At 42.9% G+C, this 24,520-nt stretch overlaps 1 protein-coding gene and 1 pseudogene across 1 annotated transcript in view; one reads left to right on the top strand and one right to left on the bottom strand.

Annotated features, from left to right (window-relative positions):
- The window catches only part of LOC144508500 (contactin-associated protein-like 2), a 1,535,312-nt gene that overhangs the window by 766,417 nt on the left and 744,375 nt on the right, over positions 1-24,520 (bottom strand). The window lies entirely within an intron of this gene.
- Positions 10,214-10,393, top strand: LOC144481843 (U2 spliceosomal RNA; annotated as a pseudogene).

The raw sequence follows: 24,520 nt of genomic DNA, 5'->3' as shown, positions 1-24,520 counted from the left end.
AGTTTCACACAGCACACAGTAATAGCGATAAAGATTCACAAACACTTGAAAAGATTTAGCAATGAAAAATGCCATTTGATCTGGCAAGTCCATAGCTTTTTGATTGCACTCAATCCAGCTTTCTCACCAATACCATCAAATTCAGTCGGCGGAAATTAGTTTACAACAGGCAGCCCAAAGCTTAGAGAAGAAATGGGTAAATTCTTTCCTTTATGAGGAATTAAGATGACCTGTCAGTAGTCTTATCGTTCTTCAAGCAAGCAAGTCAAGATCACTGTTGTTATCACAAATACTGTTCAGCGATTGTAATAAAAATAGTTAATTGTTCAAAACAAGCACTCCGCATAAATTTAAAATCAATGTAATTTACTTCTGTATTACGTTTAAAATAGTCAACACATTTTTGTTTTTATTTTCACTTGCCATTAAAAACATTTACCATTTTCAAATGGCTCAATGTTGTCATGCAAGTTGAAGCATTAGCCAGAATTTTGATATAGTTTTAGTCACCCAAAACTTAATATGTTAGTGGTTCCTGTTTACCCCACTGTAGCAGTTCATAGCATGAGTAGCACAATGGCTAAACCAGAGTGTCCATGTGGTGTTCTGCGAGGGCATATTACCTGCAATGTGTACAAGTGCATCGCAGTATTTTTTTTATTATTCGTACAAAGGGTGGAATTTTACAGCCTCGCTCGTCCCGAAACCGAAAATCCTGCCCGAGGTCAACGGACCTTCCATGGTCCTCCCTTCGCCCACTCCGATTTCTGTGGTGGGCGGGACAGTAAAATTCCAGCTGAGATGTGGGTGTCACTGGCTAGGCCTGCATTTAGTGCCCATCCCTAACTGCCCTTGTTCAGAAGGCATTTAAGAGTCAACTGCATTGCTGTGGGGCTGGAATCACCTTTAGGCCAGACCAGGTAAGAATGGCAGATTTCCTTCCTTAAAAGGATCATAGTAAGCCAGATAGGTTTTTATGACAATGGTTTCATGGTGAGACTTATAATTCTAGATTCTTTTTATTGAACTCAAATTTCACCATTTGCCATGGGGAAATGGCAAATTCCCCATGGCGAATTTGAACCCAGTTCCACACAGCATTACTCTGGGTCTCTAGATAACTACTCCAGTGATATTACCACTACGCCATGGTCTCCCGTAAAAAACTGACTCATGTTTTAATTTTTAAAAATAGTATAATCTTCAGACGAAGGAACTTTTGATCTGGAGTAAAACAGTGGGGGCAATTTTCTGACCTCGCTGTGCCTGGCACAGATTGTGCCGATCCTGGAAAATAGTGTGCAGGCCGAAACTTCAGCTTTGCGCCTGGTGCCAAACAGGGTTGTGCAGGGGTGGATCATGAAGGCAGTCATGATGGAGCAGCATGTTGGGGGCATGTCAGGGGTCAGGCAGGGGTCTCATCTGAAGGGCCCCAATGCCGGTAAGGAAGTGGGGGAAACATGCCACGGATGAGGGGGTTTCCAATGTCTGTTGGAGGGTGGGTTGGGGTCTCCCAGTGCACTGTCAGGTCGGGGCACCCTTTCAAAATGAACATAAGAACATAAGAACTAGGAGCAGGAGTAGGCCATCTGGCCCCTCGAGCCTGCTCCGCCATTCAATAAGATCATGGCTGATATTTTCGTGGACTCAGCTCCACTTACCCACCCACTCACCATAACCCTTAATTCCTTTACTGTTCAAAAATTTATCTATCCTTGCCTTAAAAACATTCAATGAGGTAGCCTCAGCTGCTTCAAAATCCCACAGATTCACAACTCTTTGTGTGAAGAAGTTCCTCCTCAACTCAGTCCTAAATCTGCTTCCCCTTATTTTGAGGCTATGGCCCCTAGTTCTAGTTTCACCCACCAGTGGAAACAACTTCCCTGATTCTATCTTATCTATTCCCTTCACAATCTTATATGTTTCTATAAGATCTCCCCTCATTCTTCTGAATTCCAATGAGTATAGCCCCAGTCTACTCAGTCTCTCCTCAAAAGCCAACCCGCTCAACTCTGGAATCAACCTAGTGAATCTCCTCTGCACCCCCTCCAGTGCCAGTATATCCTTTCTCAAGTAAGGAGACCAAAACTGTACACAGTACTCCAGCACCTTACACAGCTGCAACATAATCTCGCTGTTTTAAACTCCATCCCTCTAGCAATGAAGGACAAAATTCCATTTGCCTTCTTAATTACCTGCTGCACCTGCAAACCAACTCCTTGAGATTCCTGCGCAAGGACACCCAGATCCCTCTGCACAGCAGCATGCTGCAATTTTTTACCATTTAAATAATAGTCCATTTTGCTGTTATTCCTACCAAAATGGATGACCTCACATTTACCAACATTTACTCCATCTGCCAGGCCCTCGCCCACTCACTTAGATTATCTATATCCCTTTGCAGACTTTCAGCGTCCTCTGCACACTTTGTTCTTCCACCCATCTTAGTGTCACCCGAGTGCTCTGAAGTCAGGCTCACTGGCGTGTTTAGGCCCTCCCTCCACCCCCAAGTACCAGTGTGCAGCTTACCACTCCTCCCAAAAAGTGATTGAGCGTCGGACGATTGTGGTGTGGAACGTGCCAGAGACTGGCGCGGATCGCTCCCGCATTCTCGCTGCAATGACATGTTGACCCAAGTGAAATGTAGGTTGGAATTTTCTCATCCCAAACTCGCAACAGGGCCAGCGAGCCATTGAAATCTCCATTCACGTCAGTGGGGCCGGGAGATCCTGCTGGCGTAAAAGGCTGGAAGGTTTCAGCTACAGTTACGGAACCAATTCACTTGGGCATAAACTTCCACATTTTTCCATGCTATTTCTTTCCACCCACACCAAACTGTTGTTAACGAGTGGAATCCCAGGCTAGACTTTAAACTTAGATTTAGTCGTACCCGCATCTAGGGAGGCATGAGGCTAAGCAGTCCATCCTTTCCTGTCCACAGTCAATGTTCACGTGTCTCTCCAGCTTCTGTTGACTAGCTCGAGATTTCTACTGCCAGTCTGGTACCAGTACATCTTGGGTTGCTCTCTTTTTCTATATGGAGCAGGAGCCAACTGTATGACCTGATAGAATGGCTGCAATGATGGATGTCAGTTAACATTGCAAAGTCAACTCGGCCATCTTTTGAAGATGATGGATGAAACTGGAGGCTGTTCGGAGCATTTTATTACTTCAGTGCTGGGTATGAAATCCCACCAGTGCATGCTTGGAATCCATTGAAGACATCTGGCATCAAAGGTATCCAAGTTTCCTTTCTTGCCAAGTTGTCAAGTTCTAAATTTCACAAACATATAGGAGAGCAAAGAGCACATTTACATTGCAGAACTGAAGCTTTGTTTCTATGGACTGGAAAAGATTTGAGAGGTATAATAATCATCATAGCAGTACAAGTTCTATTTGGTGAGCAAGGGATTCCTGAAAGAATGATATGTAATTAGGACATTAGGATTTATTTCTAGGGGGGCACTGAATAGTAAAGAAGTTACGCTAAACTTCTACCAAACCTCAATTAGACAACACAATCCTTTTTGTTATATTATACAAAGGATATAAAAGCACTTGAGAGGGTGCAGAGAAGATTTCGATAGATGGTACCAGAAATGCATGGCTATACATAACAGGCGCTGATTGATAGGCTGGGTCTCTTTTTCCTTGGGAGGAAAGGTTGAAACCTAATAGTGGTCTTGAAGATTCTGAAGGTTTGACAGAACAGGCACATGATGGAAAGTGTTTCAACTTGTGGTGAAGAGTAAAACTATAGAGGTTAGCAATATAAGATATTCACCAAGAAATCAAATAAGTAATTCAGAAGACATTTCATTACCCAGAACGGAATGCAGGATTTGCTCCCACAGTATTTAGTTTTAGATATTAATTTACAGGATGTGGGTATCACTGGCTAGGCCAGCATTTATTGCACTTCCTTAGTTGATGTTGAAGGAGCTGCCTAATTAAACTGCTGCAGTCCCTGAGGTGTAGGCACACACCCACAGTACTGTTAGGGAGGGAGTTCCAGGATTTCGATCCAGCGAAGGAAAAGTGATATATTTCCAAGACAGGATGGTAACTGACTAGGAGGGGAACTTCCAAGTGGTGGCATTCCCAGGTATCTGCTGCCTTTGTCCTTCTGGATGGTTGTGGTTGCCGAAGTAATCTTGGTGAGTTTTTGCAGTGCATCTTGAAGATTCTACACACTGCTGCCACTGTTTGTCAGCAGTGTAGGGAGTGAATTGTTGTGAATAGGGTACTAGTCAAGTGGGCTGTTTTGTCCTTTGTTGAGATGAATAGTATAGATGAATTTAAGCTTATAAGGGAGAAGGAAATAGAGGATTATCCTAGGGTAGGTTGGGAGGAGCCAACTACGTAAACACCAGCATGGACTTGTTGACTCAAAAGGCCTGTTTCTATGCTATGTATAATACTGTTTAAGTGACATATAAAGGCTTCTTGAAAGACTACTCCTTAACCAAAAAATATTCCACCACTGTAAATGCAGCAGATTCTCAGGATCAAATCCATTGTCTAAATCTAAATTTCAAATCCTTATGATCTACTAATAATCAGAATTATATCGATTTAAGCTTCTACAAATCTAATTTATATTGCAGCAGCTTTGCCAAGGCACTTCTCACACTTTTATTAAAAACAAATCTTGCATCAGCTTACAGGCACTGGTATTATAATGAAGGCAATTTAAACCACACAGAAAAGATCATTCAATCTTCAAGCACATTCTGTAAAATGGGACAGCAACAGCAGCAGACATTTTGGGCCAAACATTATGCCAGAAAGGTTGGGAAGTGGGCTGTGCAGTGGTTTCTTAACTGAACCACAGCTGAAGCATCCCACTTCAAAAAAAGTCTGGGGTGATGTTGAGCCACACTTAACTGTGGAAGCCTCAGGATTTAAAGAGCTACTACCAAAGGACAGAAAGGATCCATTCAACAATCATCAGGAGAGGGAGAACAAATATACTGACAGAGTGTCAACATGGGAAGATCGACCACCTCCTACCTCTCTTCCCTGGCCCCCAGTTCTTACAGATATCATGGAGATCATGCTGTTCGTTAAAATGAGAGAAATATGGTCCCCCCTGGATGGGAGGAAGAGATGAGCTCTGCATGCACACAGACCTGGACGTCGCTGAAAAGGTAACCAGCCAGAGGGAGGGTACCCGCTGCAAGAAATTCAATGATCTCATTAAGGAATACATAGAAAAAGATGTGATACAGCAAAGATTCACTAGATTGGTCCCGGGTTTGAGGGGTTGTCCTAATGGTGAGAGGTCAAATAAATTGGGCCTATATTCTCTGGAGTTTAGAAGAATGAGAAGTGATCTCATTGAAATCTACAAAAGTGGCTTGATAGGATAGATGTAAGTGATTGTTTCCACTGCCGGTGAGTCTAAAACATGGGGCTCATTCTCAGTCTAAGGGGCCAATCATTTAGGACTGAGATGAGAAGAAATTACTTCACCTAAAGGGTTGCGAATTTTTGGAATTCTGTACCCCAGGGGGTTGTGGATGCTCTATCGTTGAATACACTTGAGACTGGAATAGACAGATATTTGGTCTCTCAGGGAATTACAAGGCACAGAGTGGAGATTGCCAAATAAAAGTGGGCGTGGTTTGCACCAATCTGCCAAGCTATCTGTGGGCTCTCCACCCGATGCCACCACGATTATCGCTGGCAACACCCCTCCCTCCTGATCATCCCTGGCATCATTCCCCTACCTCCTAATCATCCCTAGCATCCCCATCGTCTGCATGTCCATATCCCTCTCCCCGCCAACACCAATAAATGAGTCCCCGCACGTGAGGCTCCCCCTATGACCTGCCCCCAGCACAGGTTGGCACTGTCAGGCCATGTCCCTCTCCTCTGAGGGTGAAAGTGAGCTTTGCATCCCCAGAGGGATCCTCCCTGATAGGTTCAGGTTTGGTTCATGTGTGGGTGGGTGGTTGGAGGGAGGGGGGCGTTCCCCGTGTCTGTGGGGTGAGAATTTTCTTCTAACACAGATCATGGTGCCCAATTCTGTGGAGCTAGTGTTGCCAACTCTACCAAGTGATGGCCCAAACCACACCCCTCGATTCTCTGTGCACAGAGTACCAGAGAATCTGGAGCAATACCTCAGCTGTGCAACTGAAGAGACACATGGCGGTTTTTCTGCTCAAACTGACACTCTGCACAGAGTGGAAATTTCCACCTAACAGGTCAATAGAAGCCTTATTCAGCAAAATCAGAGCAACAAATATTAGGGGCGATTCTCCCAGCCTACTGCACTGCTTTATCAGCATAGCGGACCGGGACACTCAAGCAGGGGCCGTTTCGCCGGCTCTCCGCTGGGCGACATGGCGTCCGTGAGTCTCTGGCCGTCGGATTTCCAGCACCATCAGCTCCATGCCAGATATCGGCACGGAACTGTATAAATTATGCAAATGTGAATTTACATGTCATTCGTGGACCCGGGACTGAAGTCTCTGGGCCCGCTCGCCACTCCTCGCGCCCGCCAGGCGTGTTTCACTCTAACGGGGTTTACAACAGTTCCCCACTTGCAGGGAGCTGGTGGCCTGACCCTGCTGGAGTGAAGGGGGGCCATGGAGGCCCCTCAGGAGGTCGGGGGGTAAGGGTGAGTGCACTCTGGGCATTGCAAGCTTGCCAGTGCCAGCCTGGCCCCTGACACTGCCCAAAGGGCAGTGGTCCCTTTGCCACTCTGCACTCACCTGTGACAGAGGGAAGGAGGCCAGCGATTGGAGGCCAGACACTTGGAGCTGTATTTGATGGATTAATCAGAAAAAGCTTAAGTCAGACTAAGAAAGTTTTGGATTCAATCGTCAGGCTTTGCCTTCACCCTCAGGACAATCTCTATATTCATGTCACTGATTTCATGTCATCCTCTTGCTACAAGCTCAGGATCAATCAGACTATTGGTAATATCGATGCTCTTTCTTGACCCTGAGCATCATTAATTACCATGGCAAAAATAGCACCCACCTCCATAATGTTGCCCACCTTTGTCTCTGCTCTAGACCATCCTGCTGCTGAAACTATCATCCACACCATACAACCGCTTTAGCAGGAAGAGGCCAATTGGCTCATCGAATCTGCACCATTTCTTCGAACATTCCACCCAAGCCCACACCATACCCTCTCCCAGTAACCCTGCTCATTTATCATGGCTAATCCACCTAACCCACGCATCTTTAGACACTAATTGGCAATTTAGCATGATTAATGTCCCTCACCGATACAACCTGGGACACTAAAGGGCAACTTAGCATGGCCAATCCACCTAACCTGCACATCTTTGGACTGTGGGAGGAAACCACAACACCCAGAGGAAACCCACGCTGACATGGGGAGAACATGCAAACTCCACACAGACAGTTACCCAAGGGCAGAATCGGACCCAGGTCCCTGGCACTGTGAGGCCGTAGTGTTAACCGCTGTATCACCGTGCCACCCTGAACTCAACTATGTCACAATGTCCGTATCTTACCTTTCAATCATCAAAAATCAAGGGTTAATTGCCCTTGTAACAACTACTTAATCTAAATATTTTAAATACCTGTAATCCTTCCTGAGCTAGTCTATTCTTGGCGAGAAGAAGGCTAAGAAGAGATTTGATGAAAGTGTTCAAAATCATGATGGGGCTGGACAGCGTAGATAGGGAGAAATTGTTCCTGCTCATAAAAGGATGGAGAACAAGAGGGCACAGTTTTGAACTGATTTGCAAAAGAAGCAAATGTGATATCAGAAAAAACTTTTTCACACAGCCAGTGGTTAAACTCTGGAATGCACTGCCTGGAAGTGAGGTGGAGGCAGGTTCAATCGAGGCATTCAAGAGGGCTGTAGATGATTATTTTGGGATGGGAAACTTCAATTTTGAAGCAAGATTGGCGAGGTTGGAATTCTTCTCCTTGGAGAAAAGGTGGCTGAGAGGAGATTTGATAGAGATGCTCAAAATCATGAGGGGGTGAGATAGAAGAGACAGGAAGAAACTGTTCCCGCTCATAAAAGGATCAAGAACGAGAGGGCACAGGTTTAAAGTGATTTGCAAAAGAAGCAATTGGGATGAAGGAAAAATATTTTTCACAAGTGATTAAGGTCTGGAATGCACTGTCTGGAAGTGTAGTGGAGGAATTCAAAACGGCATTGGATGATTATTTGAATAGAAACAATGTGTAGGGGTCTGGAGAAAAGGCAGGAGAATGGCACCATGTCACAATGATCATTTGGAGAGCTAGGGCAGACTAGCCACATTGCCTCCTTCTGCAGTAAACAAATTCTGTGATTCTGCTTCAAAAAGCTGGAGCACAATATATTCCAAATTACTGTGAAATGAGTCCAGTGCCAAAAAATGAAATTTTTCATTGCATATGCACGGTTCCCACCTCCTCTCCCCCACTAACCTTGCGTATTCAATTCTCATGAACCCTTCATACAACTTCTCGATCTACCACAGTAAAAAATATTCTTTCATATACTTTTCTCGACAATACAATTGATGGATACCTGTGGCTTCAGTTACAATAAGCTCACATGCTGTCGATTCTCGGTATAATCACTTATTTCTTGTATTATGGAAAAGACCTTTAGGTTTCATTTTTCCACTGATAAAGGCTGTGAAATGAGAAATATGATGTGAAAATACTGGTGAAATTCCTGAAATAATTTGTATTTTTTAAATCATATTCAGTTTTTGTGAAACAATGACCTTGGCCACAAATCAGGCCTGCAACTCAATTCCTGTCAGGAATCATTTGGAGCTATTTTCATATTTTGACAGTTTCTTAATTTACATGTATGTTTCTATGCAGTAGACACCATCATTAGAGCTAGATAGTTGAGAGAACTCTTAAAAAAAATGTTTAGAACCCTGACTTAGGTAGCAACCTGATGAGGACCTTCATCATCTCTGGAAGAAGTGGGCTGGAATGTTACCATCGCTGTTGTGACAATCGTGCCAAATTGACAGGAACGTACACGATTTATTTTCCCCTTCAACAATAGAGGCCATTGTGTGAAATGCAAAATGTGTAGTCAGAAAAAAACTGCCCCTCATGTTTGTGCAGTCTCTTGTGAACTTGATACAACACTACTGGGCTGCTATTAAATTCTATATGGGATTTTTGAGGTTATGAGCTTAAGGCATAAACATTTTATTTTCGCCATCATGGAGACTTCATAGAAGTAATTTGTTACTTTTGATGAATGTTACATGAGGGAGACTGCAATACTTCAGTAATTCACCACAGTGAATCAAGAATGTTGCAGAATCTAGCATACACAGTGCAACTAGACATACATCGGTGAAAGAAGACAAGTATTTAATCAGTGAGTGAGAGAAATGCTTTCTGCTGCAGCGTTTTGACTCACAAAGAGGGGAAACATTAAAGTCAAGTTTTCATACTTTTAAACTGCACCATTGCTCTTACTATCAGGAAAAGACATCACAAGGGGTTCATTAAATATCATATTTCTCCAGCACAGTAACACCTTCTTAAACAGATGCCGTCATGCAACATGCCCCTGTTTGCATAGAAGAGTGCACAAGGGTGTGGGAAGTAACATAATATATAATCACCAGTTCCATTTGTTCCTGTTTTTGAATTCAGTATCTAAACAGCATGCAACAAAAACAGCGTGTAAATATTCACAACGGGAACAAATGCATATACACAGCATGTACCCACAAACTGATAAATTCGCACAGACAACACACATTTCCCACATAAAACAGTGGTGTTCACATTTTGTTTGTCCTGCAATGCAGCCTAACCCAGTGCCTAATGTCGGGGAATGCGAGTGGCATTTACAAAGCAGGGTATTTATCTATTTTGAAATATTGGCCACTAGAAGGTGTCAGAGTCACTAATACAAGCTTCACAGAAAGTTTTTGCCCCTGGAGAAATTAAATTAGATGTGTCTACCTTGAAGGGCCAGCATTCGCATAATTTACAGTACATTAAATTATCTCCTTCTGTGCTATCGTTTCTGTTTCTGCTTTGGTTGGGAAGAAAGTCCTCTGTGAATTGCATTTCTCCACTTTTATCATCATTGAGTAATGACCTTTGTAGAGAAGCTACACACCACTATTCACAGCCATAATTACAGAAAAGTGCAGCTATACAAGCAACTTTTCACAGTTAGATTATAACATAAAAGTAACTGAGGCACCATGCATTAGCGCAGAGAAGCATTAGGTGACTGATGGATCGCTTCTCGGCCTTTTGGCTAAGATCAAGTGTAGTATGGATCGCCTGCACTTGGTTGAGGTCATTAGGTTACACTGAAGCTTCATGTGTTTCATATGAAGCAATTTTTAAAAGCGGCATCTCGGCCTTTTGGCTAAGATGCAAATGAGCTCAAGTCTTGGAGGAGGATCCTCCCCCTTCTCCAATCAGCTTGACTCATGTAGATCAGGCCCAGGACAGGGTGGTTTTGGTCTCCCGTCCTGTCTTGTCAGCCTGGATCTGAAATGTCTCAACTTGTTGAGACTCTGAATTGGATTTGATTTGATTGAATTGGAAAAGTATAAAAAAAAAATTAGGTGACTGATGGAGAAGTTGTAAATTGCTAAGGACGAGGGAAAGAGGGAAAAACTACTTCTGCTGGTTAAAATATCATCTCCTCTGCCCCAGTAATGTGCCTTCACTCAGAATGCAGAAGAGCATCCCCTATCTTCAAATCTATCATCGTCAAAAATAATAAAAGGAGTTTTTTTTAATGTGGCTGGTTACTGGGACATGGAATCCTTGTCATGAATTGTGTTGGAAATAGCTCCATAACACCTATTAGAAGAGAAGTGGATAACAAATTTTTTAAATGTGTGAGAAAAAGGCAGGAGAATGGAAATATTTAGAGAGTTCATCTAGGAGCAAGAGGCCGAAGGCCACCTTCTGTGAAGTGAAATTCAATTTTCAATTTCATCATCTGGGAGGTAATCTGGATTTGACTTTTGGCAGGAGTGGACGATCATGGTGATGGGCAGGGCTGGAAAATCACACCCATTAAATGAATACTCTGTATGTGTCTTCATAGTAGAAAGCACAAAAACATTGGAGAAATAATGAGGAAATAAGAGCCTAGTAAGAATGAGGAACTTAAAGAAATCAATGCAAGCTACAGTACTGTTGAAATTAACATGCCTAAAAATTGATAAATTCCATTAGGGTGATGGCCTGTATTATGGGTTTTCTTTTAAAGAAGTAGCTATAGTGACAGTGGATTATTGGTTTCGATTCTCCAGAATTCTCTACACTCTGTTGGAAAATTGACTGGCCTCCATGAATAGGAAGGTAGATAAGGTTATTCTGCTATTCAAGAAGAAGATGCCGGTGTTGGACTGGGGTGAACACAGTAAGAAGTCTCACAACACCAGGTTAAAGTTTCGGTATCTTGTCTGCTTTCTTGCATGTTTGTAGAAACTTGATGTCTGTGTCGATATGCTTCTTCCACCTCCTCCAGCAGTGCATTCCAGTGCCATCCTTTAACCTGGTGTTGTGAGACTTCTTACTGTATTCAAGAAGAAGGCAGAGAGCAAACATAAAACATATGGGCTGGAATTTTACTGCCCCACCTGTCCTGGAATTGGGGCGGGCAAGGCTCATAGAACGGAATTCTCTGTTGGCCTACATTTTACGGGATTTTACGAGCCTCGCACAAGTGAAGTCGTAAAATCCCGACTATGTTATTTAACTTGATATTAGTATTAGGCAGAATGCTAGAATCTATTGGGAACATGGTAACAGGGCACTTTGAAAATCATAATACAATCGGCAAAGTTAACATGGATATATGAAGGAGATATTGGGCTGAATCCTCCGGCTGTTCATGCCCTGTTGCTGTTGCAAATGATGATAGAGAATTTGGCGCTCAGCCAAATCTCCGTTCACAGCAGTGGGAGCAGAGAATCTCACTGGCGTGAACAGCCAGAATATTCCACACATTGGGTAGGGTTTTCTGTCCCCCCAGGCATGTTTTGCGTAAGCGGAAAGACACACGATTGGCTGGCAACTGGGTCTTTTGGCCCCACTACTGTCAATGGTTTTTCCTTGTGTTCGCATGATTCACCATTGGGGAACCTGCGGCAGGGGTTACCATCGGTGGGACCAGAATGGGTTGCCATCGGTGGGACTAGAAGATCTCACCGAAGGGAAAACTTTGGCCGTTATCTTTGAAGAAACTGTTAAAAGTTTTTCGACATTGTAACTAGCAGGGTAGATAAGGGAAAACAAATGCATTAGTGTATTTGGCTTACAAAAATAGTTCCACAAGTTGCCACACAAGAGGTTATTGAACAATACAAAGATTTCTGGGGGTAATATATTGGAATGGATCGAGGATTGGGCAATAGGCAGAAAACTATAGTGATTTTTGGTTTATAAGGCTGTAACAGAGTATCACAAGGATCAGTGCTTGGGCTGTAGCTATTTATAATCTACATCAATGAGTCAGATGAGTGCTCTAAGTATAACGTATTGAGGTTTGCTGATGAGGCAAAGTTAAGTGAGAACGTAATGATGAGGACACTGCAAAGAGATATGGACAGTAAACTGAGTGCACAAGAACATGGTATATAATACTGCGCAGTGGAAAGTTTGGAAAAATAATAAAAAGTAGATCATTATTCAAATGGGGAATATTCAAGCTGGTATTCAAGAGGAACCTGGGTATTCTTCTATTTGAATTATAGAAAGCCAACACGTAGGTAAAACAAGCAAGCAATTAAGAATGAAAATTGTTTGTCAGCCCTTATTACAAACAATTCGAAGCATAAGTGTAAAAATATCTTACTCCAACTATATCGGATTTCAGTGAGACCGCACCTGGTGTACTGAGGGCTGTACCTAGCTCAGAAAGAGGTTTATGCTCAGATCAGGCTTAATGGGAGAGAAATTGGGTAGATACGTAGTACAAACAAACATATTACAAAATTGTGTTAGGTTTTCATTCAACCTTACTTAAGTAGCACTCTGCTGAAACCTAACTTAATTAGTCCGTGGAAGTAGAATAGGAATTACTTTAGTGAAAAACACTGCTTCACAGTCTGATAAGAAATTAGACCAGATAGACAGGGTAACCATTATTTATAGTTCATTAACAGGCCTTATGAACAGCTTTGGGCATAAATAAATGGTGATAGGACATACACAAATTGATGAAATTTCTCCAAGTTAGCTTTGATGGCTGGAGGTGAAATGGTTCTTGGGAGGATGGAACTGATCATGGGGAACGACTTTAGATGTGTTAAGGAAAGGATGAGGTAAGGGTGATTGATCAATGTCAGAAGCAAGAAGTTAATGACTGGAAAATGACATTAAAGATGGGTTTTTCAAAGAAAGTACAATCAAGGAACAGGCCCTTCAGCCCACCAAGCCTGTGCTGACCCATGATGCCTCTCTAAAGACCTTCTGCCCCTACAGGTCCATATCCCTCTATTCCCTGCCTATTCGTGTATCTGTCAGGATGCCTCTTAAATGGTGCTATTTGTATCTGCTTCTTCCACCTCCTCCAGCAGTGCATTCCAGGCACTTACTACCCTGTAAAAGAAATTGCGCCTTATATCTGTAAATTTTCCCCCTTTAACCTATGTCCCCTAGTAATTGACATTTATATCCTGGGAAATATACTCTGACTATTCATTCTATCCATGCCTCTCATAATTTTGTAAACTTCTATCAGGTCGCCCCCTCAGCCTCCAATGTTCAAGTGAAAACAAAGCAAGTTTGTATGCAAAATTCCAAATGTGGCTTAACAAAAGTTCTATACTGTTGCAACATGACTTGCCAATTTTTATACGCTATGCCCCAACCGATGAAGGTAAGCATGCCATACAACTTTTTGACCACCTTCTCCACTTGCGTTGCCACTTTCAGGAAACTGTGGACCTATACAGAGCCTGGATCCCTCTGTATTTTAATACTTCCAAGGCTTCTGCCACTTACTGTATACTTCCCTCCTGCATTTTCAACCCAAGGTTTTGACAAAGAACTCAATGTTTTATACGATTATAATAATATTGAACGTGACGCATTTTGGCTTCAAATTATAAAGGGTTTATTGTGAACAGTATATACAAACAAAGGTCTGACAGAACTGTATTAAAGGTCTACTCTTTTCTCCTCCCTGGCTCCAACTGAGGTTCCTCCCCAACACAGGAGGCAGACCCTGATTGGTTCGGGTTCCCATGCTGTCTCTCCACAGGGTCCAGCCCAATCAAGTGGCCCTCAGGGATCACCTCCTTAAAGGGGCCATGCTACCACAATTGTATTTTGAAATAAAGTAATAGGGAAAATGACCTTCCTCATAATCCAACCAATTCTACCCCTGAAAAAAAGAGGATAAACTAAGCGACTTTTGGAGAACTCAGTGCAGCAGGCATTGGAAAAGAATTCTCAAGGAAAACTCCAGTCCAACATTTCTAAGTGTTCGAGAAGTCAAAAAGATTTGGGGCACTGAGAAGTAGAAGAAGACGACGAAAGGAAGAGCTTTGTACATGTCTGCCATTCTAGATCTGGACCAGAAGATGGGGTTGAGATAAAAGATCAGCAACAACCTTATTGAATGGGAGAACTGGCTTAAAGGGCTGAATGGCCTGTTCTTTTTCCTATTTTTTTAATGTTCAGCTCTCTGATTTCTAATCTATACTGTCTTGTAAGAAGTCTCACAACACCAGGTTAAAGACCAACAGGTTTATTTGGTAGCAAAAGCCACTAGCTTTCGGAGCGCTGCTCCTTCATCAGGTAAGTGGGAGTTCTGTTCACAAACAGGGCATATAAAGACCTATTTATAAATTTAATTTACAAAATAATGGTTGGAATGCGAGTCTTTACTGTGTTAGGCTTTCATTCAACCTTATTAAACCAATTGGATGGGCAGCCCGGAGCACGGTGGTTAGCACTGCTGCTTCACAGCTCCAAGGACCTAGGTTCGATTCTCGGCTTGGGTCACTGTCTGTGTGGAGTTTGCACATTCTCCTCGTGTCTGTGTGGGTTTTCTCCGGGTGCTCCGGTTTCCTCCCACAGTCCAAAGATGTGAGGGTTAGGTTGATTGGCCATGCTAAAATTGCCCCTTAGAATCCTGAGTTGCGTATGTTAGAGGGGTTAGCGGGTAAATATGTAGGGATATGGGGGTAGGGCCTGGGTGGGATTGTGGTCGGTGCAGACTCGATGGGCTAAATGGCCTCTTTCTGCACTGTTGGGTTTCTATGATTTCTTACTTAAGTAGCACTCTGCTGAAACCTAACTTAATTAGTCCGTGGGAGTAGAACAGGAATTACTTTAGTGAAAAACACTGCTTCACAGTCTGATAAGAAATTAGACCAGATAGACAGGGTAACCATTATTTATAGTTCATTAACAGGCTTTATGAACAGCTTTGGGCATAAATAAATTGTCGTGTGTCGTGAAGGCCGCCTTGGAGAATGCTTATCCGAAGATCAAAGGCTGAATGCCTGTGACTGCTGAAGTGTTCCCCAACAGGAAGAGAACACTCCTGCCTGGTGATTGTCGAGCGGTGTTCATTCATCCGTTGTCGTAGCATCAGCATGGTCTCCCCAATGTACCATGCCTCGGGACATCCTTTCATGACACACGACAACGCAGAATCGCTGAGCAGAAACTGATAGCCAAGTTCTGCACACATGAGGACGGCCTCAACCGGGATCTTGGGTTTATGTCACACTATCTGTAACCCCCCACGACTTGCCTGGGCTTGCAAAATCTCACTAACTGTCCTGGCTGGAGACAATACACATCTCTTTAACCTGTGCTTAACCCTCTCTCCACTCACATTGTCTGTATCTTTAAGACTTGATTACCTGTAAAGACTCGCATTCCAACCATTATTTTGTAAATTGAGTTTGTGTCTTTACATGCCCTGTTAGTGAACAGAACTCCCACTCACCTGATGAAGGAGCAGCGCTCCGAAAGCTAGTGGCTTGTGCTACCAAATAAACCTGTTGGACTTTAACCTGGTGTTGTGAGACTTCTTACTGTGCTTACCCCAGTCCAATGCCGGCATCTGTCTTACCAGATAGGGAATTGCTTGTAAACATGTTCTCATTTTCAAATCTATTTGTTAAGAGATTTTCTCTGTGGATTTAATTACCTTTGCAGAATTGCTACATGTTTAATTATAATGGTTACCAAGCACCAACTAAGAACACCAAAAAAGGACATAAAACATTGAGTAGTTTGTATTAATTTTTAAAATGACTCCAAATAGGTTGTGAGATTCTGCATGTAGCCTGGGATTTATTTTTACTGCAAGGTGCATGCTTTCTAATTCACTTGATTGCATCGAATTTTGCTGCTCATATGTAGAGACGAGTGAAAGAAGAATAATTGGTTCACAAAATGAATCCTGGTGTCACTTACAATGCAAAACAGGGGCACTTGTATGGGATGCTAATAGGTAAGCCATGTGCCCTCACTGAATCATGCTGGAACAACACTGTTTCAGCTTGTCATTGTTAGTCCTTTAACTGTGGTGCACTTCAACTATATGAGAATGACAGATAAGATTTGTCTCTTCGATTGCAGGCAAGCTAGAATGGAACTTAACTGAACGAACATCAAACTATATACCTATTAAAATGTTCTGAAATTGTCAGCATACACTGTCACAAAATGGAAGAACACAAATTAACATCCGTGATTTCACACCCAAGGACTGATTTCAATTATTTTCAGACACCTTGCGGAGGTGCTTTCCACAGTAAAGGAGGGGAAAGCAGAGGAAAAGTCACTCTGGATCAATCTCCTATTAATCAATCATGGCAAAGTGTAGATCTGGGAGGAGATTCCCCTGCCTACCCTCCCAACAGAGGGGATATGCAGTTTAGAAAGAGTTAAAGGAACTAATTTTAAAAAAAAATCACAGTACCTGAAAAGCTTAAAAATAAATAATGATCCTGTTTAGATGTGCAACAACATCCATTAAGTATTCTATATACAGTCTGCCCTTGGTAATGCTGAGTATTTCAATTACTGCTTTTTGAAATGGGATTCAAAACAACCATCTCTTCCAACTTGGAACCTGACATGTTCTGTCTCAAAGTGATAAAAAATGTCTGAAGATGTAATCAGCCAGGGCAGAAACATCTGTGTGTCAAGGGAGGTAAACAGCTTCTGAACAGATCTGAGATCCTCACTTATCTCAAAGAGGACCAGAAATGTTTTATTACATCAGCTGCACTTTAACCTTCTACTGACACAAACTGAAACTGAGATGTAGATTTCAAAGAAGCTTCACTTAGTGTGGAATGAGCCGTGAGCGGTGTTGAAAAGAACATGCCATTTTGCATTTTGTTTTCCTAAATTATAAGAGAATAAGATGACAAAACAGAGGCAAAATTCAAACATGACTTTACATTCAGATGAAAAGGTTAAATCCTCCTATTAATAGTGACATTAGGTTTAGGATTGACCAATTTATAAAACTACTGGTGGATAGGGATAAGGGTTGGAGAAAGGCTAACAATTAGGCTGAAAGGCTAACGATCAAAAGAATCTTGTCAGAACAAAAGGTTTCTCAACAGATAATGGAGTCAATCACCAAATTAATCTTCTTATTTGGTTAATTCTTAAATAAGGCACTTAACAGGTGGTCATCCATTGCTAGTTCTCACTTCAATTTGAATCTAATATCACACTGCACAAATTGTGCTTGTGACAGTTGATAGAGTTGTCTGCTGTTTACCTCAGGTGCAGGAGAGTTTAAAATTAATCATTACTTCAAAATCTGTTGATAAACATCAATAAATCACACCACAAAACATGTCAACAAAATATCCATGTGAAGAAATGGATCAGAATAATCATATTTTAAGTTTCTCAACTAAATTAATCTGGTTTACAAATTAAACTGAGATTAACGAGTTATAGTAAACGGAGCCAACAGATATTCTCCTGCGTATTTGCTACTCTCATTTTGCTGTTGCAAGCTGTTGTTTTCATCAACAATTTACACTAGAACTTGGGTCAATTGGATAAAGTGCATTGCCATGAGTTGTCAGCATTGCCAAAATTCTGTAAATTGCCTTCAGTGTCACAACAACCTGGGAAAGCTCACCAGATGAATGTTTGAAGGACATTTGTCTTACAAAACTAACTCGAGGGGTTGATGTGGACACAAATTACCAGGTGAATTTATCCTTGGTTGTGATGTATACACAAACACTGTGTTTCAAAAGCCGACTGACAACCTCCCACTTCAGCAACGATGAGCAACGTGCTTGAACTTCAGTGTAAATAATCTGAACTCTGATTCTAAAGGAGGTGCAAGAGCAGAAGAGCTTGGGATATATGTGCATAAATCACTAAAGGTGGCAAGACACGTTGAGAGACTGTTTAATAAAGTATACAGTATCCTAGGCTTTATTAATAGTGCAGAGAGTACAAGAACAAGGAAGCCATGTTAAACTTGTACAGAAAACCATCAAGTCTGCACTGATCTCTGAAAGAGTATCTTACACAGCCTCCATTCCCATTCCCCCACACCTCCCCCCCCCCCCCCCCCCCCGCCCAATTTCCATCCCTGTAGCTGTACACATTTACCCTGGCTAATCCACCAAACCTACACATCTTGGGACACTAAGGGGCAATTTAGCATGGCCAGTCCACTTAACCTGCACATCTATGAACTGTGGGTGGAAGCTGCAGCACCAGGATGAAACCCACGCAGACACGGGGAGGCCGGAATCACACCAGGTTCTTGGCATTGTGAGGCAGCAGTGCTAAGCACTGCACCACCATGCAGTGCCTTGAGAAAAAGCTTTTTCACACAGCAAGTGTGTAGAGTCTTGAATGCACTGTTTGAGAGTGTGGTGGACGCAGGTTCAATCAAGGTTTTTGAAGAAGGAATTGGATTGTTATCTTTAAAAGAATGGGAAGGCTATGGGGAGAAGATAGGAGAGTGGCACTAGGTGTTTTGTTCCTTTGGAAAACCAGAACAGACACAATAGTCTGAAAGCCCTCCTTCTATTGTGTAAATATGCTGTGATTCTGTGAAACTATTTGGGAGAGAAACTATGGGCCCGATTCTCCCAAAAAAATTCTAAGTGTTGAATTTGCAGGAAAAATGGTGTAAATCACGATTGTTTTTCAGTGGGAGTTCAGACTCGATCTCCCACGCTCTGTGCAATGCAGTGGTAACAATTGTGAATATCATTAAAAGCTTGGGATGCGGGGCCTATCACACCAGAGTCTGACAGTTCCAGAACTCTGCATATGCGCAGTGGCCCCGATCCGTCAGCCACCCGTTTGCTAGCCAGCTCAGGACCGCCGCAGTGCTGCCCCTCTACTCACCCCCATGGCCCGATCGCGGCCTCCACAACCATTCCCGGGCCAGGCCCGACCTCCCTCCACACCCCCGTTCCAGAGCACCCAATCTCCAGCCCCTGCACCTAGCAGTGACGATCTCCATCTCCGGCAGCCTCCCAACCCCCTGGGGAGCCCTGATTGCCCCCCCCTTCACTCCAGCAGGGTTTCCCACTAGTTCCCCGAATGTGGGGAGCTACTCCAAACCCCGCTGGAGTGAAATACTCCTGGCGGGGTGAGAGATGCTATCGGGCCTGGAGAATTCCGTCCTGGGCCCAATAATGACATTTAAATTACATAAAAAATAGATTAAAATTACTTACCTGATCTTCCCGTCGGTTACCAGCGTGGTCTCGACCACACATGCTTTCCAGTGGTGGGAGACACGCATGCATCAGGAACGCATGCGCGAATCCCGCAAAATGGCCGACACACATATCTCTCAACCTGACGTGCCAAAAATGTAGCATGTCGTAATGGGAGAATCGTGCATGTGTGAATAATTACTGCTGGAAACATGCTGGCTGATGTTTTCAATGAATGCAAATCCCTGAAGCTCTGCGGTATGTACTTTAACTGTTAGGTTTAAGATGCTTCATCCTCCTCTTAGTAGAGGGAACACTCCTCATTAATGTGCAACATTGTTTGTGTCTTTCCACAAGTGCATAAGGGGAATGTACTGAGGCCCCAGTGGTGAAAGTTGGCTGCACAGGGGCCCTGTCCTGTCCTGAATCTGTTTAGCAAGGACCACTCCTCTCACTGTGATAGTTGAAAGCTGCCCATTCAACTAATAGGGTTTGTCGCAAGGAACTTATTGTTGACTTCCCATGTTTCACATTCCTTGGTCCAAAATGGATGTTTGCTGGTAGAATTTGCTCAGGAAGCCTGCTCCATTGGGGTGCAGGTAGGAGATGGGTTGAAGAGGTCATCATGGAGTGGTAAGTGAAGTGCAGCATGGATGGTTTCAACCAGCTTGTGGGTTTACATCAGTCAACAGATGTATGGCAGAGCGATGTTCATGAAGATAGGGAGCCAGGGGAGGGGCGTTGAGCAGAGAGTTCCAGTTATGATACACATTGTTACAATCAGTTTCATGCCAACAGGATGTGTGTGTGATGACCTTGATGAGGCAGGTGCACAGTAATCTGCTGCATGATGGGGCAAGTGCTCAGATTCCAGAGCACCACAGTAACACTGCTCCATGCAGATGCACAAGTTTGATGAGTAGATAACTTCTAGTTATGAACTTTGCTGCTGTTTTCTTCTGATGTTCCTGGAGGGACAAAGTCCGATCTAGAGTCAGTCCCAAGTCCATTAGGTTGAGATCATGCTTTAGTCTCAGGCCAACCATGTAGATAAGCAATTGTTTTTTGACACCGGCATTGTTATTGAGGGTGGAATATACTAGATATATACTATACTCGTAAATGGTAGGACACTGAAGAGTGCAGTAGAACAGAGGGATCTGGGAATACAGATACATAATTCCCTAAAAGTGGCGTCATAGGTAGATAGGGTTGTAAAGAGTGCTTTTGGTACATTGGCCTTTATAAATCAAAGTATTGAGTATAAGAGTTGGAATGTTATGGTGAGGTTGTATAAGACATTGATGAGGCCGAATTTAGAGTATTGTGTGCAGTTTTGGTCACCTAATTACAGGAAGGATATTAATAAGGTTGAAAGAGTGCAAAGAAGGTTTACAAGGATGTTGCCGGGACTTGAGAAACTGAGTTACAGAGAAAGGTTGAATAGGTTAGGACTTTATTCCCTGGAGCATAGAAGAATGAGGGGAGATTTGATAGAGGTGTATAAAATTATGATGGGTATAGATAGAGTGAATGCAAGCAGGCTTTTTCCACTGAGGCTAGGGGAGATAAAAACTAGAGGACATGGGTTAAGGGTGAAGCGGGAAAAGTTTAAAGGGAATATTAGGGGGGGTTTCTTCACACAGAGAGTGGGGGAGTTTGGAATGAGCTGCCAGATGAGATGGTGAATGCGGGCTCACTTTTAACATTTAAGAAAAACTTGGACAGGTACATGGATGAGAGGGGTGTGGAGGGATATGGTCCAGGTGCAGGTCAGTGGGACTAGGCAGAAAAATGGTTTGGCACAGCCAAAAGGCCTGTTTCTGTGCTGTAATGTTCTATGGTTCTATATGATTTTTGAGCGGACAATAAATCAGTGTTCATGTCACATCCATACCCTGATGACCCGGGGAAGCTAATGGCCCCACCAGCAGAATGATACCCAGACTCCACTTAACTGACTCTTTGGAAACCATGATGTGGAGATGCCGGCGTTGGACTAGGGTAAACACAGTAAGAAGTTTAACAACACCAGGTTAAAGTCCAACAGGTTTATTTGGTAGCAAAAGCCACACAAGCTTTCGGAGCTCCAAGCCCCTTCTTCAGGTGAGTGGGAATTCTCCAGAATTCCCACTCACCTGTAGAAGGGGCTTGGAGCTCCGAAAGCTTGTGTGGCTTTTGCTACCAAATAAACCTGTTGGACTTTAACCTGGTGTTGTTAAACTTCTTACTGTCTTTGGAAACTGGCCATGGCTGAATCTTCATCCTCCAGCCGCAACCCACTAATTTGTTTTTCTCATATAAATGTAGATCAGCCCACTGCTCATTTCCAGTATCTTGTGTTTTTATTTCCTATTTCCAGCATTCATAGTCTTCCATTTTATATCTTTAAGTAATTAGACCACTGGTAAAATTGTCCAATGTATTCCCTTTCATATCTCTGCACATATTGAAAGGCATTTCTTTTAAGGCAATAATGAAATGTAATGGCTGTCTCACAATGATAGTGGTTCTTCTTTTAAGAATTTTGTGTGCAGAAGCTGAATCACACTCAGACAGGGGAAAAAATAAGAGGTACAAGTGCCTGCTCTCGTTCTGCCACTCACCATCATAATACTTATCTATTTTCAACATATTTTCAAGTCCACAGATTCTCATCAGTATTCATGGCATTAGGTGTTAACATGACACTCTGTACGAATATTGAAGTTATACTTTAGGTCATATTTTAAAGGAAAAACACAAATTTTGGCAATGGTTTCCTGGTTGTCTTTGGGTTATTATCACAGTGGTACGGTTGCATTTATTGTCTATCCCTAATTATCCATGGAAGGTGGTGGTGAGTCTTTGTTAACGACTACAGGCCTTCTGATCATGGAACTCAGATAGAACCTTCCAGGATACTCTAAGCAATGATTAAGGAATGGTGATTTTTGTATGCAACAGCAGAGAGCCACCGCCACCCGCCCTTCAGTGCTCACCCTATGCCGGAATGTTTGATCGGACAGTGAGTGCCTGTTAACATGGGCCTCTCCACTCTTCCCAGTGAAAATTGGTTTTGATAATTGTGAAAATAAATAAGTAAGTGATAATTGGTGTTGATTGGCTGATTAATGAGCCTAATTTGACACCCAACTGTGGGTAGGTAGGATTCCTGCATCAGGTTTTTCCAGCCCCCAAGTTAATTGGAAATGGTTTTCCCAGCATTGGGGAGCCAATGCGGGTGTTGCCGCCCAATTTTCCTACTCTGTTAAACAGCTCTCCCCACTGTCCTCCCCAGCCCCCCTTGGGACCAGCTAACACTGAAGGTATGTTTCACCATCAATGCAAAGGGCATAATATACTGAATAAGACCATCACTCATTATATAATTTGTCTAATTTTCACCACAATGCAACCCAGATGGTGAAGGTGAAACTACTCTCATGTCGTAAACAGGATTTGTGCATTCTATGATGGCCAAGTAGGAACATCCACTTTACAAAAACTCTTGCAAGCACTTCTGCCTGTGTCTTGAAATGCTGTGATCTGCCACACATGAAAATGGAGACGCTCATGGAGTCTCCTCTTTCGGTTAACTGCCTGCTTGCCCATCACCCATTCTCAACTGGATGCGAATGAACTGTAGAGCTTTGTCCTGAACCAACTTAACAAATCTTGTGTGCACTCGAAAACTTCCTGGGTCCTGAGACACAACACAGTATCAGAAAAAGGACCTGGGACAAGTCTAATCTTCTGATCTGAAAATCAACCAGACAGCTTACAATGTCATTTGATTTTCTTTTCTCAAAAGTGCCTTGTGCAATATTTCAATCTTCCTTCCAAATTTCCACTTGCTTCTATCAATGCGCTGCATGGTGGACTGAGGTGACTTATTTGTAGTATTCAGTGGTTTACCAACATCTTAAAATCCAATTACAGCCTATGATATCAATTGGCTGCCTTTTTAGACAGTAGTTAGCATAGGTTGCACTTTGCTTTATCTATTCCTCCCCGCTCCCCCTTAGAGCTTTGGTCAGTTCTAGAAAGAAACCCTCTTGCCTCAGCCCTGCCCATCTAATTAAGATTCTACCTAAACCATTGGGGTTCTTTTCACTTCTAGGTGTTATGCATTTCTAACATTTGCCCTTTTTTGAATGCACATGCTCTTTAAAAGATACATTAGTAATATACTTCTTGCTGTATAAGAACATAAGAACATAAGAAATAGAAGCAGGAGTAGGCCATCTAGCTCCTCGAGCCTGCCCCGCAATTGCTGATCTGATAGTGGTTTAGTTCCACTTACCCGCTCGCTCCCCATAACCCTTAATCCCCTTATTGATCAGAAATCTATTTACTTGTGACTTAAACATATTTAACGAGGTAGCCTCCACTGCTTCAATGGGCAGAGAATTCCAGAGATTCACTACCCTCTGAGAGAAGAAATTCCTCCTCAACTCTGCCCTAAACTGACTCCCCCTTCTTTTGAGGCTGTGTCCTCTAGTTCTTGTTTCCTTTCTAAGTGGAAAGAATCTCTCTGCCTCTAGCCTGTCTAGCCCCTTCAGCATCTTATATGTCTCTATAAGATCTCCCCTCAGCCTTCTAAACTCCAACGAGTACAGGCCCAATCTACTCAATCTCTCCTCATAAGCTAACCCCCTCATCTCGGGTATCAACCTGGTGAACCTTCTCTGTACTCCCTCCAAGGCCAATATATCCTTCCAGAAATAAGGGGACCAAAATTGCACACAGTACTCCAGTTGCGGCCTCACCAGTACCTTGTACAATTGCAGCAAGACCTCCCTGCTTTTATACTCCATCCCCTTCGCGATAACATCCCATTTGCCTTCTTGATCACCTGCTGCACCTGCAAACTGAGTTTTTGCGATTCATGCATAAGGACCCCCAGGTCCC

Source organism: Mustelus asterias, chromosome 2, assembly GCF_964213995.1.
Source record: "Mustelus asterias chromosome 2, sMusAst1.hap1.1, whole genome shotgun sequence".
NCBI lineage: Eukaryota > Metazoa > Chordata > Chondrichthyes > Carcharhiniformes > Triakidae > Mustelus > Mustelus asterias.
This window is presented reverse-complemented; position numbering and strand designations above follow the sequence as displayed.